General features: G+C 51.1%; 1 pseudogene; it reads right to left on the bottom strand.

Annotated features, from left to right (window-relative positions):
- Positions 1–2,157: 2,157 nt before the first annotated feature.
- Positions 2,158–11,672, bottom strand: LOC139001321 (Ig delta chain C region membrane-bound form-like; annotated as a pseudogene).
- Positions 11,673–18,173: the final 6,501 nt, after the last annotated feature.

The following is an 18,173-nucleotide window of genomic DNA, read 5'->3' as shown; positions in this document are numbered from 1 at the left end:
GTGTCAGGAGGCTTCTTCCCCTTTTGCCTCCCAGCATTGCACCTACATATGCAAATTAACCACCATGTTTGTTGGCGGTTAACCGCCATCTTGTTTGGCAGTTAATTTGCATATCACCTGATTAGCCAATGGGAAGCATGTCAGAGGTACGGTTAATTACCATGTTTGTCTATTATTAGATAGGAGGAGGATATATATGTATATCTATATTGAAGTCAGTGATGCTGAGTTTGCCTAGAGTGGAATTGTGAGCCGGTGTGTTGGATCTGGGCCTGGCTTTCAGGAACAAGAGAAAAGAGAGGCTTTGAAAGGGTTAAAGAGAATAAAACGGGGCAGAGAAAAACGTATTGTGCTGAGCAGATGCCTTGCAGAAAGCTTGCTGCCTTGAGCACTGCATAGCGCAGATGCTGACTAGTCACCTGACACTGGGAGGAGCCAAGGACCGACCGGACCCTCATGTCAGCAGAGCGGCATGCAGCAGCAGAAGATAATAAAAACCTGACTCTCCCTTCGGTCTCTGCTGACTCCTTCTTCAGACTCAGCCCACCTGCACCCAGGAGCCTGGAATAAAATCTTAGTAGATACGTTATGGCCTCATGTCATTGGTGTGTGACCCCCGCCCACTCCCAACCTGTCAGGACTCTGAGGCCATTCACAGGAGCCCTTCCCAGGGCCCTGTCCCCACTTGGGAATCGATCCTTTCATCATCATCAATGGCCCTCTTTGTCTCTGTGACTCCTTTTTGCATTTATCCTTAACTTTTGTTAATCATCACCTGGATATTGCATTTTGATTGGGCAGTTTAGTCCATTCACATTTAATTTTATTGTACATAGGCAAGGGTCTATTCTGGCCACTTTGTTACTAGTTTTCTGTCTGTCTTATAGCTATTTCACTCCTCTCATTCTTACTATCTTCCTCTGTGTTTCATTAATTTTTCTTTGGTGGTGATAGCCTTTGATTCCTTCATTGTTCAATGTGTATAAAGTTTTAGTTATGCACCAAAGTGCCTGCACCTGAACATCTGCTAAGAGGGTAGATTTTATATTAAGGCCTGGAGTGGGGTAGGAACCAGGTGGAGGGGTGATATGGGGGGAATAAAAGGAGGACATCTGTAATACTCTCAACAATAAAGATTTAAAAATAGAATTTATATGCATATAGGCACAACCCATGGACACAGACAATAGTGCAGTGAAGGCCTGAGGACGGGGTGGGAGTGGTGTGGAGGGGTCAATGGGGGGGAGTAAGGGGGCATCTGTAATTTTTCAAGAATAAAGATAAATTAAAAACAAAGCTAAAAAAAACAAACCAAGACTCAGAGACTTGTATAATGTAAGGCATGAGCCACAATCTTAACCATGGACTTTAGTTAATAATAATAAATATATATTTTTAATATATTTTTTAAAAATTTATTTTATATTTTCAATCCTCACTTGAGAAATTTTTTTCATTGATTTTTAGAGAGAGTGGAAGGGAAGGAAGAGAGAGAGAGAGAGAGAGAGAGAGAGAGAAACATGGACGTGAGAGACACATCAATTGGTTGCCTCCTGCAAATGCCCTGACTGGGGCTGGGGATCAAACCTACAATTGAAGTACATGCCCTTGAGTGGGAGTGGAAACTGCTACCATTTGGTGCGAGGGGCGACGCTCTAACCACTGAGAAAACCGGCCAGGGCAATAATGTTTTAATATTGGTTCTTTGTTTATAACAAATAGTCCTAAACGCTGATGCAAGATACTTACAATAGGTGAAGATGTGCCGGCCAGCGTGGCTCAGTAGTTGAGCGTCTACCTATGAACCAGGAGGTCACAGTTCAATTCCCGGTCAGGACACATGTCTGGGTTGTGGTCTTGATCCCCAGTGTGGGACAAACCGGAGGCACCCACTCTCTCATCATTGATGTTTCTATCTCTCTCTCCCTCTCCCTTCCTCTCTGAAATCAGTACAAATATATTTTTAAAAAAAAACAACAAAAAACAATAGGTAAAGATGTGGTGTTTGAGGGGCACAGTAGTATGGAAACTGTACTGTCTGCTTAGCTCATTTGTAAACCTAACCCCTCCCCCGCCCGCCCCAAACAGTATGCCATTCAGGTAAACAGGAACAGCACCGCGGACAGCGCCTCGCCCAGGCGGCGGGCCGGGCATCACCATGGACAGCAGCTCGCCCAGGCGGCGGGCCAAGCAGCACCGTGGACAGCGGTCCCGAGGCTGCTGGGGCAGACACCTCATAGCCATTGTCTCCTGTGGAAAGGGCAGTTGCAGGGGACAGCACTGGCCTTACAGCAGGAGTTTACAGAGAAAGAAAGCATTTGCGCCTTGACCTCATGCACCTCAAGGTCACCGGCCACGCCCATGTGTAGTCTGGGAGTTAAGGGTGCATCACCCATGAGCGCCCACAGAGAAGACTGGTACATGCAGTGTGGTGGGTGGAATTCTCAGATGGTCCCTCCTTTTTTTGTTAAATTATATTTTTATTGATTTCAGAGAAGAAGGAACAGGGAGAGAAAGACAGAAACATCAATGACGAGAGAGAATCATCGATGGGCTGCCTCCTGCATACCCCACACTGGGGAGCGAGGCTGCAACCCCAGCATGTGCCCTGATGGGGAATTGAACCGTGACCTCCTGGTTCATAGGTCAATGCTCAACCACTGAGCCATGCTGGCCGGGCTTTTTGTTGTTGTTCATTCTCACCTGAGGATATTTTTGCATTGAGTTTTAGAGAAAGTGGAAAGGAGGGAGGGAGTGGGAGAGGAACACTGATGTGAGAGACACATATCAATCCTTTGCCTCCTGCAGGTACCCCCACGGGAGCCAGGGATGGGCATGAACCTGCAACACAGGTCCATGCCCTTGACCAGGAATTGAATGTGGGACCCTTCAGTGTGTGAGTCAGCACTCTAACCACTGAGCACACTGGCCATCACGGTCCCTCATTTTGATATGAAATCCATATATATTAACCGATTCTTTTCTTTTCACATCCTCCTGTTCTGCTACCATTTAACGTAAGATGCATTCGTGTGTGTTACTGTGGCTCAGGATTAAGCGGCAGGCTGTCCAAGACTGGCCATTTTCCAACAAGGACAGAAAAGGGCAGCACCCAGGGACAGTAAACAGGGAATACGGGGCTTCGTTTCCTCTTTGGGGAGGAGGGCTGGCACGTTTCTGGCTGCCTGTGAGATATTTCACTCTGTGGAGGGGAAGGCCGTTTTGTCCTTTATTTGCTCACAGCAGTCCAAAGAGCCACGTGTGGTGTGTTGTGGTGAGTTTGGTCTGTCATCTGAGCTAAGCTCTCACTACCCTTCTCAGGACCCTCTTCCTGGGAGGCGCTCGAGGAGGGTTGGTCATGACAGGAATTCACACGGTGCTTGGGAAGCAGGATGGAGCGGCAGTCCTCAGGGCTGGAAGGCGGGAGCCGGGCCCGGTGAGGAGCACGCTTGCTGCCACCGGCCTGAGGACAAGGCTTGGCAAGCCCTGATTGAGGTGTGGGAGGGCGTGTGTCCTAGTGTCGCAACTTCTGGGACAGATGTTTCTGCACTGAGAAGGGGGGCACCCCGGGTGGGGGGCACCCCGGCTAGGGGCCGTAGTGACAGGGAGCTCAGGGCATGGGGGCCCACGAGACCAGCACATGCCTTTGGCAGACCGATTCCCGCAGTGGCCGGGGCCAGCAGGTGGGAAGTCGTGCTTGACTCGGCTCCAGCTCTTGGAAACCACCTGACAGCTTCCCGGTGCCGCTGGGCTGAGGTCTAGGTAGGATCCTGCTGGGCACCACAAAGCTGTGAGGGTCAGGTGTGCATTGATGACAATGTGTTTCATGCCCGGTGTCAGGGGTTGTTTTAATTTTTAAAAATATTTTTATTGATTCCAGAGAGGAAAGCAGAGGGAGAGAGAGATAGAAATATCAATGATGAAAGAGAATCATAGATGTGCTGCCTCTTGCACAGGCCACATTGGAGACGGAGCCGCCAACCCGGGCATGCGCCCTGACCTGGAATCGAACCGTGACGTCCTGGTTCATAGGTCGATGCTCACCCACTGAGCCACACCGGCTGGGTAGGGACTGTTTTATAAACAGACAGAATGAGAACAGAATGAACTTCAAGAACCGACTCCCGGCCCAGCCAGGCACCCACACACTCAGGGGAATCATGGGCCATGGACTGTGGTGCCCGGACTCCCTCCTGGCCACCCAGGGGCCTGTGGATGGGGCTCCAGGGTGCAAATCCAAGGGCAGAGGGAAAAGTCAAGACCTGCTCCCTTGGGAACAGCCAGGAGACAGCTGCGACCCAATGGTGGGCTCCTGAGTGTGGGGTGGGGCTGGAGGGCGGGGCTCAGGGTAGAAGGCCCAGCAAGGATGCCTTTGGGGCTCTGAGACCCTCATCTCCTAACCCTGATTAACTGACAGGTATAAGGGTCCTACCTGCCTGGAGGGTCCTGTCTGCCTGGAGGGTCCTGTCTGCCTGGAGGGTCCTATCTGCCTGGAGGTTCCTGTCTGCCTGGAGGGTCTTACCTGCTGGAGGGTCCTGTTTGCCGGGAGGGTCCTGTCTGCCTGGAGGGTCCTACCTTTTGGAGGGTCCTGTCTGCTGGAGGGTCCTGTCTGCCTGGAGGGTCCTATCTGCCTGGAGGGTCCTGTCTGCCTGGAGGTTCCTGTCTGCCGGGAGGGTCCTGTCTGCCTGGAGGGTCCTACCTTTTGGAGGGTCCTGTCTGCCGGGAGGGTCCTACCTGCTAGAGGGTCCTACCTGCTGGGGGTCATGAAGAAGCAGCCGAGAGCTCTGTTCTCTTAGAGGCAACTTTCTAGGTGAAAACCGAGAATAACCAACAGGTATAAGTGAGCCACAGAGGGTGCTAGAAGGAGGCTCAGGGGAAGGTCTGAGGCCTGGGCCTTGCATTAGGGTGTTGGGACATCACACAGACCTGAAGGGGATGATGCGGGAGCCTCATGGCCAGGGACAGCCTATGAGGGGACAAAGAGGGATGGATAGACAGGAGGCCAGGGCAGCCGGGCCCCACAAGGACCCCATTCTGATTTCTCATAAGATATGAGGGCCTTTGGGGCTGTGGGGAGCCAGGGTCTCATCTGAGATCTTGAAACAGGGCTCCAGGGCGTGGGCAGGGAGACCCTGTGGTTGTGACCCTGGGCCTCTGGCACGGAGACCACACGACCAGGTGAGGAGACCAGGCGGGGAGTCAGCCGAAACGGGACAGGGTGGAGCGCAGCCTTGTGCTCCTTTTCCTCGGCTGCTGGGGCAAATGGCCCCTCCCTTCGACCCCCCCGTTCCTCGCCCAGCCTCACTGGGCAGGTTCAGGGTGTGGTTGGGCCCGCCCCTCTCCCCTCCCACAGGCTCCAGGGAGCACCCATTTGGCCTTTTCCAGCTTCTGGGTTACCCACACCCCTGGGCTCCTGGCAGTGCCCTGTGGCTGCCTCTGTGGCTGTCCCCAGTGGCCCTTCCCTGTGATAGCCCCCATGGTTTTCCCCAGGGCTCTCCCCGATGACTGTCCTTCATGTCTGTCCCCATGGCTGTCCTATTGCTGTCCCCTGTGACTGTCCCATGGCTGTCCCCCATGACTGTCCTTCGTGTCTGTCCCCCATAGCTATCCCCTATGACTGTCCCCCATGGCTGTCCCCTGTGATGGTCCTCCATGGCTGTCCCTCTTGTCTGTCCCCCATGCCTGTCCCCTGTGACGGTCCCCCATGGCTGTCCCCCTTGACTGTCCTTCATGTCTGTCCTCCATGCCTGTCCCCTGTGACTGTCCTCATGGCTGTTCCCATGGTTGTCCCCATGGCTGTCCCCATGGCTGTCCCGTGGCTGTTCCCATGGTTGTCCCCATGGCTGTTCCCATGGCTGTCCCATGGCTGTCCCCCCTGGTTGTCCCCACACAGCTGGCCATGCAGCGGTAAGTGCCAGCTTCTCTCTGTGATGACACTGCCCAGCGACAAGAAGAGCCCTCCCATCTCCATGTCCTGACTGACAGGTTCCGGGAATGTGCGTGTGAAGCCTGTATGTTGCCTGTAGGCTGGCACATGTGTGCACACATGTGTGCATTTGTGTGTGAACTGTGTACAGGGGCATGCTGCATGTGTGCACTGTGCATGTTGCTTCTGTGTGAGCTGTGTGAGCGTATAGATCTGTGCACCTGCAGAGTGAGCCTGCCTGTGTGTGTTCACGGCCTCCCAGCCCAGTCCACTGCGTGGACAGGCCCCTGGATCCTCCGTGGCAGCCCTGCTGCGAGCGGCCTCTCAGCACCTGGTGCAGTGGCCAGAGGCAGATCCTGAGGGCAGGGACAGAAACAGGAGGCAGGTGCAAGGAGCCAGAACTGTTTATGGGCTGGCCAGAGGGTGGACGGGAGGAGGCGCCTGGGTCAGGGCCGGCTCTGAGGCCAGGCATGCAGTGTTCCTGCGAGGGCCCCGGGTGGCTCCCTCAGGCCGGGCCAGTGCCCACAGCCCACTGTCCTCCTGCCCGGGTTTCCTGGCTCCGCACAGTCCCTGGCCGGCTCCAGCGAGCCCCCTGGATGTCCCTGCCCTTCACGTTGATGAAGGTGACAAAGCCGCTGTAAAGCAGGGTGAGGAGGAAGAGGGCCAGGAAGGTGGGTGACAGGCGGCTGGAATCGTCCAGGTCGGCGTAGCCATCACAGTCCTCCTGCATGCTCAGGGGGCCCCAGAGGGGCGGGGCCTGGCCTGGGGAGGAAGCGGCGCTGCTGAGGTCAGTCCTGCGGCCTCACAGCGCACAGCGGCAGCTGCATGCCAGGTGACAGCTCATACCATCCAGTGCCCACCCTGTCACCCACCCAACAGGCATCTGCACCCCTCCTTCTCATGGTCAGGCCCGTGCCTGGCACAGCAGAACCAGATAGGTCACAGCACCGATTGGGGCAGGTGAACCAGAACGAAACATGGCACGTAAGTCCACACACGTGTGACCAGAAAGCCAGGGAGGCGCCGGCAGTAAGAAGATGCAGATGCACAGGGACTGGCCCCGGGAGCCTGGCCGTGGAGCCTCCCTCAGAAGTGGCAGCTGGGCCTGGCCATGTGGCTCAGTGGCTGAGCATCGACCTATGAACCAGGAAGTCACGGTTCGATTCCTGGTCAGGGCACATGCCCGGGTTGCAGGTTCGACCCCCCAGTCTCTCATCATTGATGTTTCTATCTCTCTCTCCTCCCTTCCTCTCTGAAATCAATAACCATATTTAAAAGCATATACAGTGCTTGGAAGTGGCAGCTGTGATGAGCTGTGGAAGATGAGATATTGCCAACTAGGCAAAGAGAGGAGGGAACAGCATTCTAAGCAGAAGGAACAGCATGCACGGATGCCCTGAGTTGGGAGAGAGCCTGGCCCAGGAGGATGGAGGGGGCAGGAGGCCAGGCCCCGGAGGGGTGCAGGCCCAGACGGCAGCAGGAGGAGTGGCATGGCTGTGAGCCAGGGCACACGCCAGGTTGGAGTATGGCATCGTCATCCTGCTGGATTGGGAGGGGGACTTGCCCAGCCCTGGGCTGGGTGCCTGGGGCCAGGCAGGAAGTGGGCCTGGGAACCAGCATGCAGTGCAGGCCGCCGGGCCCCTTGTCTGTGGTGTGGGGTGCGGGAGGTGGGCCGGGCATGAGTGAGTGCCAAGGCTTTGCAGTCTGTTGGCTCTAACAATGAAAAGCGGGTAGAACTTTGCTTTTCTCGTCATTTTATTCTTCGAGTAATTAGTGATTTATTCCTAATCACATGCTCTGAACTCAGGGGTCCTCTGAGAAATGGAGATTTAAAGGGCAGCCGTCTATTACCACAGAGACTGAGAGCCGAGCTGGGGCCTGGGGCCTGGTGACCAGATCCCTTGTGACCCGCCCAGGAGGCAGGGCCATCTCCATGACCCGCGAAGCCTGTGGCGCTGTGGACACCGAGCACAGGTTGGCAGGTGAGCGCTGGGCAGCCTGGATGGTGTCCTGCTCACAGCCTGGCCCAGCATGCCCATCCCGTCCCTGGGGGCCTGGTGGGCGAAGACGGGGCAGGGTCTGGGTGTTGTGCACAATGGACGGCCTGGCAGGAAGCCTCAGAGGGGAGGGTGAGCCCCACTTTGTGGGTCTCTGTTCCCTCCACAGTCAGCGTGGGGTCCAGCCCTCCCTTCTGGGTGCACCTGGCTCCCAAGGTGCTGGGACGGGTCCTGGGGCCCTTGGAACCTGGAGAGGCTCGGACATCTCTTGGGTGGGGGGGCGGAAGGAGCCATCTGTGGTGACCACCCGATGTCCACCCTGGAGGAGGCCCTGCTCCGTGCCCAGTGACGGGTGTGTCTTCACAGGAAATGGCTGCTCTTCGGGGCCTGGCAGGGGTCCCCAGCCTCCCGCCCTCCTGGGTCAGCGCCCACTGTGGGGATACCAGGAATGAGTGGGACAAACAGGTGTCAGGTCACCCAAATCCCCAAGTGTGGGGACAGCGAGTGCAAACTCCAGATAACAAGTCAGCCGGGTGGGGCTGTCCCGGGGGGTGGCACAGATAGCCAGCCGCTGTGCTGGCTGCCCACCCCCCAGCCCTGTGCTGGGGGTGCCTAACCTGCAGTGTCCAGGCTCCAGCTGGCGTTGAGCAGCCTCCGAGGCCGGGGGCCTGACCTTGCAAGTGTAGGTGGCCGGCGGGGGGCCGGGGGTGGCCGGGACCCGCAGGACACTCCAGGTGCGGAACGTGCTGTTTCCAGGCTCGGCTGTGGGCGCCCGCGGTGGCAAACCAAGAGGAGTCCACCTGGCGCCGGCCCTCCTGCCAGGTGAGGAGCAGCTCCAGGGCTGAGAAGCCCGACACCTCACACAGGAGCCGGGAGGCCGCCCGGGCAGAGGTGTGAGCGCCCGGCGTGGCCAGGACCCGGATGGCGAGGCTGCTGGGCGCCGTGGCAGCTGCACGGAGAACCCCGGTTGTGCCCGGGCCACGGGAAGGCTCTGGAGAATGTGAGTCCTTGCCGGGGGAGGTGGCCAGAAGGGCTGTGGAGAGAGGACATGTGAGGCCCCTGGCCCGTTCCTTCCCTGCTCCCCCTGGTCCGTGCCCCAGGGACTGGCCTCGGAGAAAGGGTCCAGCATCCCAGCTTCTGGCTGGGACCCGGGCCAGGGTCTGGGGCATGGTGGCTGGATCCCTCGTGACCCCTGGGTTCAGGGGACCTTGGGGCCCTGAGAGGGAAGTGGATGGGTGAGGGGGGCCATGGTCAGGGCTGTGGCCTCTCCATGGCCCCAGCTGTGAGGTGCATGTCTGAGCCCCACCCCAGCCACATCGTCCCTGTGTCGGTGCCCCGGAGTGCGCCTCTGGTTCTGGCGGGACCCTGTTGGCCTGGTGGCTGTGACTGACTGCCAGGTGCTCAAGGACCACCTGTACGACAACTCCTCCTATGGTTTAGGGCAGTGATGGTGAACCTTTTGAGCTCGGTGTGTCAGCATTTTGAAAAACCCTCTGGACGCGACAGCAGGCACCAACTGCAGCTGGGGGTGTGGGCGTCCGAACCAGCAACCTGGTGGGGCCACCGCAGGTCGGGACTCCTTGTGTCTGCCCAGCACACCCCTGCCGGCACTGGCAACCCGCTCAGAGCATGAGCACCGTCTTCTGGCTGGCAGACCCTGGGTGCACCACCACAACCCCAGCATTTAGGGGGCGCCCTGTGTTTCTGTGAGGGTCAGGGGTTGGGTTCCGCACTCCTGGCTGCGCTGGCAATGAATCCCCACAAAAGCCTCCAGAAGAAGCTCATGTCTCAGCCAGGCCCACAGGGCAGGTGCATCCCAGTGCTGGCCCAAGGCCCTCCTCATCCACTGTGCTCCCTGCAGTGTGACCTAGGCCGGTCCCTGGCACCTGAAGGCTTCAGTGTCACTCAACACAGGGCCTGGATACAGTAGGTGCTCAGTAGCCATAAGTTCAGGGCCCCGCCCTTCCTGACCAGAATGTGACTGAAGACTCCCAGAAGTCATGGAGGGCTGCCTAAAGGAGGCAGCCTAAGGCATGGACAGGTGGGTAGGGGTATGCTGGCAGAGGGGTTCCTCACCTGGGTCTCTGGCCATGGTGGGGGCTGGGGTGAGTTTCTCTGAGAGAGGTGGCACGTGGGTCACTGAGATGGCCTGAGTTTTCCAAGATGCTGAAACCAGAAGGGCAGTGGGCAGCCGAGGTCAGAGGGCATCGTGGACGAAGGGGGGGACAGGCTTTCGGGTGGACGGGAAGACATGGGTAGGGCAGGGGCGGGGCCGGGTTTGGGCTGCTGCCTCCAGCACTCTGGAGACAAGAGTGGAAGGGGCTGGGTTTGAATGCTGGAGCTGGAGGGGGTAGGGAGTGAGTTGCTCTGAGGGGTGGCTGGGTGCCCATCGGGGCCCAGTCCCTGCTTTGGTCCTTGAGGTCAGGCCCTGGAAGATGCTGGGACATGCTGGAGGCCACCCACCTGGCCACTGGACTGTCTTGGACGTGTGATCGGCGCTACAGCTGTGTGAGCCAGGCTTCCAGAAGATGGTTTGGTAGAAGAGGTAGGTGACCCTCTGCTCCAAATGTCCAATCACAACATCATTTCCGGGCAGCTTCTCTGCTCCTATGTGCCAGGTGGCTGAGTCAGACCCCGTCACCAAGCAGGCCAGGGTCACGGAGACACCTTCTTTGGGAGCCTTGCACTCCAGGACCATGGGGAGCACAGCCACACCTGGAAGACAGACAGGTGTTTCTTCTGAGGCCGGGCACTCCCCAGGGCACAGGGCAGTGTGGGAGGAGAGGCCTCGGTCCTGGGGGGCCTGGCAGAGCCCTGGAGGGGAGGCCCAGTCTCCTTGCTCTATGCACCTCCTGTTCTAACCCCTCACATGGAGCCGTGAGGGGTGGAAGGATACCCCAGCTCAGGGTGTGCCCTGGGTGATGGGCCTGGGGGCCTCAGTTGCCTGGCAGGTGAGGCAGAGCATGGCTGGACTTGTGTGTCGTCACCTGAGCAGCAGTGAGGTCAGCCCTTCCTATCCCCAACTCCTGCTCCCAAGGGCTCTGTGCTTGGGACCAGCCTGTCAGTGACTTTGGTCTCAGAGGGGTTGTTCAGCCCTGTCCTGGGGGAATCTGGGGGCACACGGCTCCATCAGCCAATGTCCAGACAGGTGACACCCTGCAAGTACTTCAGACCTGGACGCTTGTAGGGCTGTCACTCATGGACACTGGGCTCTGGGACTGGCAACTCCCTGGTGGGTTGGCTCACAGCTTCCTCATCCTTTCTGTGGGAACCTGGGTGACCAAGGTGGATGAGCCCACACGGGGTCCCTAAGAGCACTGTCCTATCTTAGTCTCATGGCACCTCTGCTCCACCTCTTCCCATGTCCCTGTCCCCATACTGCCTGTTGGTGCTGGGACAGGGCCACAAGTCCCTGTGATTCAGCTGGCACGCAAGCCGTCTGGCTGGGCAGTGGCACCATGCCCTCTCTGCACGTCCTCTGGTGGCAGAGCCCACTGCACTGCTCTCCCAAGTGTCTGATGACCCTGCTCTCATCTTTCCCTGTGCTTTCTCAGCAGGGCTATTTCCCTTTCCCATAAGATAGCGAGGTCCTGCTGGAGTCAGGTGGCTCCAAACCCCATAGGACTTTGTCTTTACAGGAGGGGGACTTGGACACAGAGACACTCACAGGGAGAGGCCATGCACAGAGGAGCTCTACAAGCGGAGGATGTCAGCAGCTCCCAGAGCAGCAGTGGGGAGGGCCTGGCCATCCCCCTATAACCTGGGGTCACCAGTCCTGTGACTCTTGACCTCGACTCCCAGAATCCAGGTCTACGACAGTGAATTTCTGTTGTTTAAGCCCACTGGGTGTGTGGGACTATGGTACAGCTGATGTAGGAAATAAATGTGGACTTTAGTACCAGAAGTGGGGTGTGATGTCACCAACACCTAAGAGTGTGGTTGTGGCTTTAGAACTGGGTGGTGAGTGGAGGCCTGGAAGGTCTGAGGGGAGGGTTAGAAAACCCAAACTGGGGAGCACTTGAGATCTTGCTTCCTAGCATTGTTGTCATTTGGGCTCAAACAAATTCTTATAAAAATTCTCTACAGAGGGGGCATTGGAAGATGGTGGTCCAGTAGGGGATCTGTCTCCCATCACCTTCCAGAATTTAACTGGAATTTAAACTAAATTGGAGAATATTCACCCTGAAAGACCAGATGAAGACTGGCTGGAGAGGAGACTTTAAACAAAGAAGGGCAGAAACCACCTCAAGACTGCACCTGTACAGCAGCTCAGACAATGTGGGTGGGGTTGAGCCTCACAGTTAGCCAGCCTGAGAGGAGATCCCAACCATGAATGGGACAACAATAATCAAGATCCAATTATAAAAGGAGGGCCCAAATAACACACAAAAGGGTTACTCCTAGAATATCCAGCTCAGGAGTTCAAAGAGACAGCACCAAGTGGGTCCCATGGGATATTTACTACAAAGGCTACATCACAAAGACTGGGAGTCATAGCAAGTATATCTAATACATAGAAACAAACACGAAGAGACAACTAAAATGGGGAGACAAAGAAACAACCTCCAAATGGAATAAAATGAGGAATCACCAGAAAAAGACTTAAATGAGGTAAGTAAGTTATCAGACATAGAGATCAGAGTAATGATTATAAAGATGCTTAAGGAATTTAGTAAGAACTACAAGGAACTTCGTGGAAACTACATCAACATGACAAAGGACATAGAAACCATGAACAAGAACCAGCCAGAAGTAAAGAATACTATATCTGACATAGAGAATACACTGGAAGGAATTAAAAGCAGGCTTGATGAAGCAGAGGATCGAATCAGTGATTTGGAAGACAAGGTAGGAGAAAACATTCAGTTAGAGCAGCAAAAAGAAAAAAGAACTTAAAACACATGAGGAGAGTTTAAGGGAACTTTAGGTCAACATGAAATGGAATAACATCTGCATCATAGGGGCATTAGAGAGAGAAGAAAGTGAGCAAGGGATAAAGAACCTGTTTGAAGAAATAATGGCAGAAAACTTCCCTAACGTGGTGAAGGAAAAAGCCATACAGGTTCAGGAAACACAGAGAGTCCCAATTGAGATGAACACAAAATGACCGACACCAGACACATCATAATTAAAATGGAAAACATTAAAGACAAAGAGAGAATTTTAAGGGCAGCAAGAAAAAGACAGTCAGATACCTACAAGGGAGCTCCCATAAGGCTGTCACCTTTTCTTCTCAGCAGAAAAAACTACAGGACAGAATGGACAGTATTCAAAGTAATGAAAAGCAAGGATCTGAAATAAAGACTACTCTATCCAGCAAGGCAATCATTCAAAATTGAAAGTGAAATAAAGAGCTTCCCAGACCAAAAAAAGACTAAAAAAAAGTTTATTACCAAGAAACCAGCATTTCAAGAAATGCTAAAGGGACTGTTGTAAGAAGAACAACATATAAAAATAAAAATAGCAATAAATAAATACTTATCAATGATAACCTTAAATATAAATGGATGAAATGTTCCAATCAAAAGACATAGATTAGCTAGTGGGTAAGAAAACATGACCCATATATATGCTGTCTATAAGAGACCCACTTCTGAACAAAAGATTCATACAGATTGAAAGTGAAGGGATGGAAAAGAATTATAAGAATTAGCCAAGCGAATGGAAATGAAAAATAAATAAGCGGAGGTAGCAATACTGATATATTACAAAATAGACTTCACAAGAGACAATTAAGGTCACTACATAATAGAAAGGGATCAATCCAACAAGAGGGTATAACCCTGGTAGACATATATGCACCCAATATAGGAGCACCTAAAAATATTAAACAACTGCTAGAGGACTTTAAGGGAGAGATTGACAGCAATACAGTCATAGTAGGGGACATTAACAGCTTGCTGACTCCACTTAATATGTTTTCCAGACCAAAAAAATCAATAAGGAAACAGTGACTTTAAATGAAACACTGTATCAGATGGATTTAATTGACATTTACAGAACATTTTATACCAATGCAGCAGAATATACATTCTTCTTAAGTGCACATGAAACATTCTCAAAGATAGATCACATATTAGGACACAAATATGTCTTTACAAGTTTAAGAAGATTGAAATTATATCAATAATCTTCTCAGATCACAATAGCATGAAACTAAACATCAACTACAATAAAAAACTAAAAACATTCAAATACCTGGAGGCTAAATAGAATGCTATTAAAAAATGAATGGGTTACCAATGAGATCATGGAGGAACTAAAACACTTCCTGGAAGCAAATGAAAATGAACACACAACAACCCCAAATCTATGGGACACAGTAAAAGCAAACCTGAGAGAGAAGTTCATAGCATTCCAGGCCTACCCGAAGAAACAAGAAAAAATATCAAATAAACAATCTAACTCCACAACTAAAAGAATTAGAAAGAGAACAAAAAGCCCAGCCAGAATGACTCTGTGGTTGAGCATCGACCTATGAACTAGGAGGTCACGGTTCAATTCCCGGTAAGGGCAAATATCCAGGTTGCAGGCTCAATCCCTTCTTATTTGAAATCAATAAAAATATTCTTTAAAAAAGAAAGAGAACAGCAAGAACAGCCCAGAGTAAGCAGAAGGAAGGAAATAAAAATCAGAGTGGATATAAATGACATAGAGACTAAAAAAATCAGTACAAAAGACCTATGAAACCAAGAGCTGCTTCTTCAAAAATATAAATAAGATTGATGACCATTTAGCCAGACTAAGGAGAGAGGACCCAAATAAATAAAATCAGAAATGAAAAAGGCAAAATAATGACTGACACCACAGTAGACACAGAAAAAGCACAGAAATATAAAAGATTATAAGAAAATACTATGAACACCTCAATGCCAACAAACTTGACAACCTGGGTGAAACAGAAAAATTCCTGAAAACATACAATCTTCCAAAACTCAATCAGGAGGAATCAGAAAATCTGAATAGACCAATAACAACTAATGAAATTAAAGTAGTAATAATAAAAACTCCCAGCAAACAAAAGTCCTGGACCAGATGGATTTACAGGAGAATTTTACCAAACATTCAAAGAACACCCATCTTCCTCAAACTATTCCAAAAAATTCAAGAAGAGGGAAGACTTCCAAACTCTTTTTATGAAGCCAGCATTATCCTAATTCAAAACCAGATAAAGACACTACAGAGAAAGAAAATTACGGGCCAATATCCCTGATGAACATAGATGCTAAAATCCTCAACAAAATATTAGCAAATCAGATCCAACAATACATTAAAAAGATCATACACCATCACCAAGTGGGATTTATTCCAGGGATGCAAGTTTGGTACAATATTTTCAGGTCAATAAATATGATACATCACATAAACAAAATGAAGGATAAAAATCACATGATCATATCAATAGACACAGAAAAAGCATTTGACTAAATCCAGAACCCATTTTTTAACAAAACCATATATGTTTTTATTTATTTTAGAGAGAGAAGAAGGGAGAGGAATAGGGAAATGGAAACACCAATGAGAGACAAACATGGATTGGCTGCCTCCTGCATGCCCCGACTGGGGATTGAGCCCCCAACCTGTGCATGTGCCCTGACCAGAAATTGATCTGGTGACCTCTTGTTTCATGGGTCAGTGCTCAACCAAGTAGCCACTTTACTCAAAGTTTTTTCATAAAAACTCTCAGGAAAGTGGGAATAGAGGAAAAATACCTCAACATAATAAAGGCCACATATGAGACACCTATAGCCAACCTCATACCCAATAGGCAAAAACTAAAAGCATTTCCTTTAAAATCAGGAACAAGACAAGGATGTATGATTTCACCACACTTATTCAACACTAGAGGCCTGGTGCACGAAATTCATGCACTGGAGGGGGGTGTCCCTCAGCCCAGCCTGCACCCTCTCCAATCTGGGACCCCTCGGGGGATGTCGGACATCCCTCTCACAATCCAGGACTGCTGGCTCCCAACTGCTTGCCTGCCTGCCTGCCTGATTGACCCTAACTACTCCCCTGCCAGCCTGATAGATGACTAACTGCTCCCCTGCCGGCCCGATCTCCCCCAACTGCCCTCCCCTGCCAGTCTGATTGCCCCCAACTGCCCTCCCCTGCTGGCTCAGTCACCCCTAACTGCCCTCCCCTGCTGGCCTGGTCGCCCCTAACTGCTCTCCCCTGCTGGCCTGATCGCCCACAACTGCCCTCCCCTGCCAGCCATCTTGTGGCTGTGGGAGCTGCCATCTTTTAGGGTGTGGCAGTCAATTAGCATACTCCCTCCTTATTGGCTGAGGGCGCTGCCATCTTTGAGGGCGGGGCAGTCCATTAGCATATTTCCTCCTTATTGGCTGTGGGTGCCACCATCTTTGCGATGGCATGACAGTCAATTAGCATATCCCCTCTTTATTAGATAGGATAGTATTGGAAGTCCTAGCCATGGCAATTAGACAAGAAAAAAATAAAAAGCATGCAAATTTGAAAGGAGGAAGTAAAATTCCTATTATTCACAGATGATATGATATTATACATTAAAAAACCAAAGACTCCACCAACAACCTACTAGAGTTATTAAATAAATCCAGTAAATAAGCAGGATACAAAATTAACATCCATAAACAATGGCATTTTTATACACCAATAATGAATTCTCAGAAAGAGAGTTTAACAATCCCATATAACATTGCAACAAATAAATAAGATATCTAGGAATAAACATAATCAAAGAGGTACAAGACCTGTACTCAGAAAACTATAGGGCATTGAAAGAAGAAATAGAGGAAGATACAAGCAAGTGGAAGCACATACCATGTTCATGGATTGGAAGAACTAACATCATTAAAAATGTCCATACTACCCAAAGTGATCTACAGAGTCAATGCAATCACTATGAACATGCTTTTTCTGTGTCTATTGATATGATCATGTGATTCTTATCTTTCATTTTGTTTATGAGGTGTATTATATTTATTGACTTGCAAATATTGTACCAAACTTGCATCCCTGGAATAAATCCCACTTGATGATGGTGTATGATCTTTTTAATGTATTGCTGGATCTGATTTGCTAATATTTTGTTGAGGATTTTAGCATCTATATTCATCAGGGATATTGGCCTGTAATTTTCTTTCTCTGTAGTGTCTTTATCTGGTTTTGGAATTATGATAATGCTGGAATCAGCATAGTTCACAGATCTAGAAAAAATATTAAAAAAATTTATATGGAACAACAACAAAAAGACCTTGAATAGCTGCAGCAATCTTGAGAATGAAGAACAAAGTTGGAGGGATCACAATACCAGATATCAAACTATGCTACAAGGCCGTTGTAATCAAAACAGCCTGGTACTGGCACAAAACAGGCATGTAGATCATGGAACAGAACAGAGACCCCAGAAATCGGCCCAAGCCATCATGCTCAATGAATATTTGACAGTTTAGAGTTTCCTCAAAAACCTAAAAATTAAACTGCCTTATGACTCAGCAATCCCCCTTCTGGGAATATATTTTATGAAACCCAAAACACCATTCAGAAATTATATATGCACTCCATGTTCACAGTAGCCTAACAATAGCCAAGATCTGGAAACAGCCCACGTGCCCAAGTGTGGATAAAAAAAAGGTATGGTACATTTACACCATGTGCTACTATGCTGCTGTAAAAAAGAAGCATTTAATACCCTTTAAGACAGCATGGAGGGCCCTGGAGAGTATTATGCTAATCAAAACAAGCTAGTCAGAGAAAGACAAATATCACATGATCTCACTTATATGTGGAATCTAATGAACAACATAAACTGCTGAATAAAATAGATCCAGAGACATGGAAGCATGGAATGACTGACAAATCTCAGAGGCAGTTGGGGAGGGGAGTTTGGGAAGAGATTAACCGAAGAACTTATATGCATATCTACATAACCCATGGGCACAGACAGTAGTGAGGTGAAGGCTGGGGGTGGGGCAGGAGCTGGATGGAGGGGTGCAAATGGGGAGAAATGGGGGACATCTGTCATACTCTTAACACTAAAAATAAATTTTGTAGGAAAGCATTTAAAAAGGAAAAACCCAAACTGGGCAGAGAGGCCGGTAGAAAGTGGGCATTGAAGGCGATTCGGTGTGGGCCCCGGAAGGGGAGGGAGCTAGGGAGAAGGCCTGTCCCTGTGGTCAGGAATGCTGATGCTCAGAGTGCATGGGGTGAGGCCTCTAACTGGAGCAGGACCTGGGCACTGGAGACTGGAGGACCTTGTGAAGGGGTCA

The sequence above is a fragment of the Myotis yumanensis genome, unplaced genomic scaffold, assembly GCF_028538775.1.
Source record: "Myotis yumanensis isolate MYYU_CA2020_CCGP unplaced genomic scaffold, mMyoYum1.0.hap1 SCAF_385, whole genome shotgun sequence".
Classification (NCBI taxonomy): domain Eukaryota; kingdom Metazoa; phylum Chordata; class Mammalia; order Chiroptera; family Vespertilionidae; genus Myotis; species Myotis yumanensis.
The sequence above is the reverse complement of the archived record's forward strand: the minus strand, read 5'-3'. Positions and strand labels throughout refer to the sequence as shown.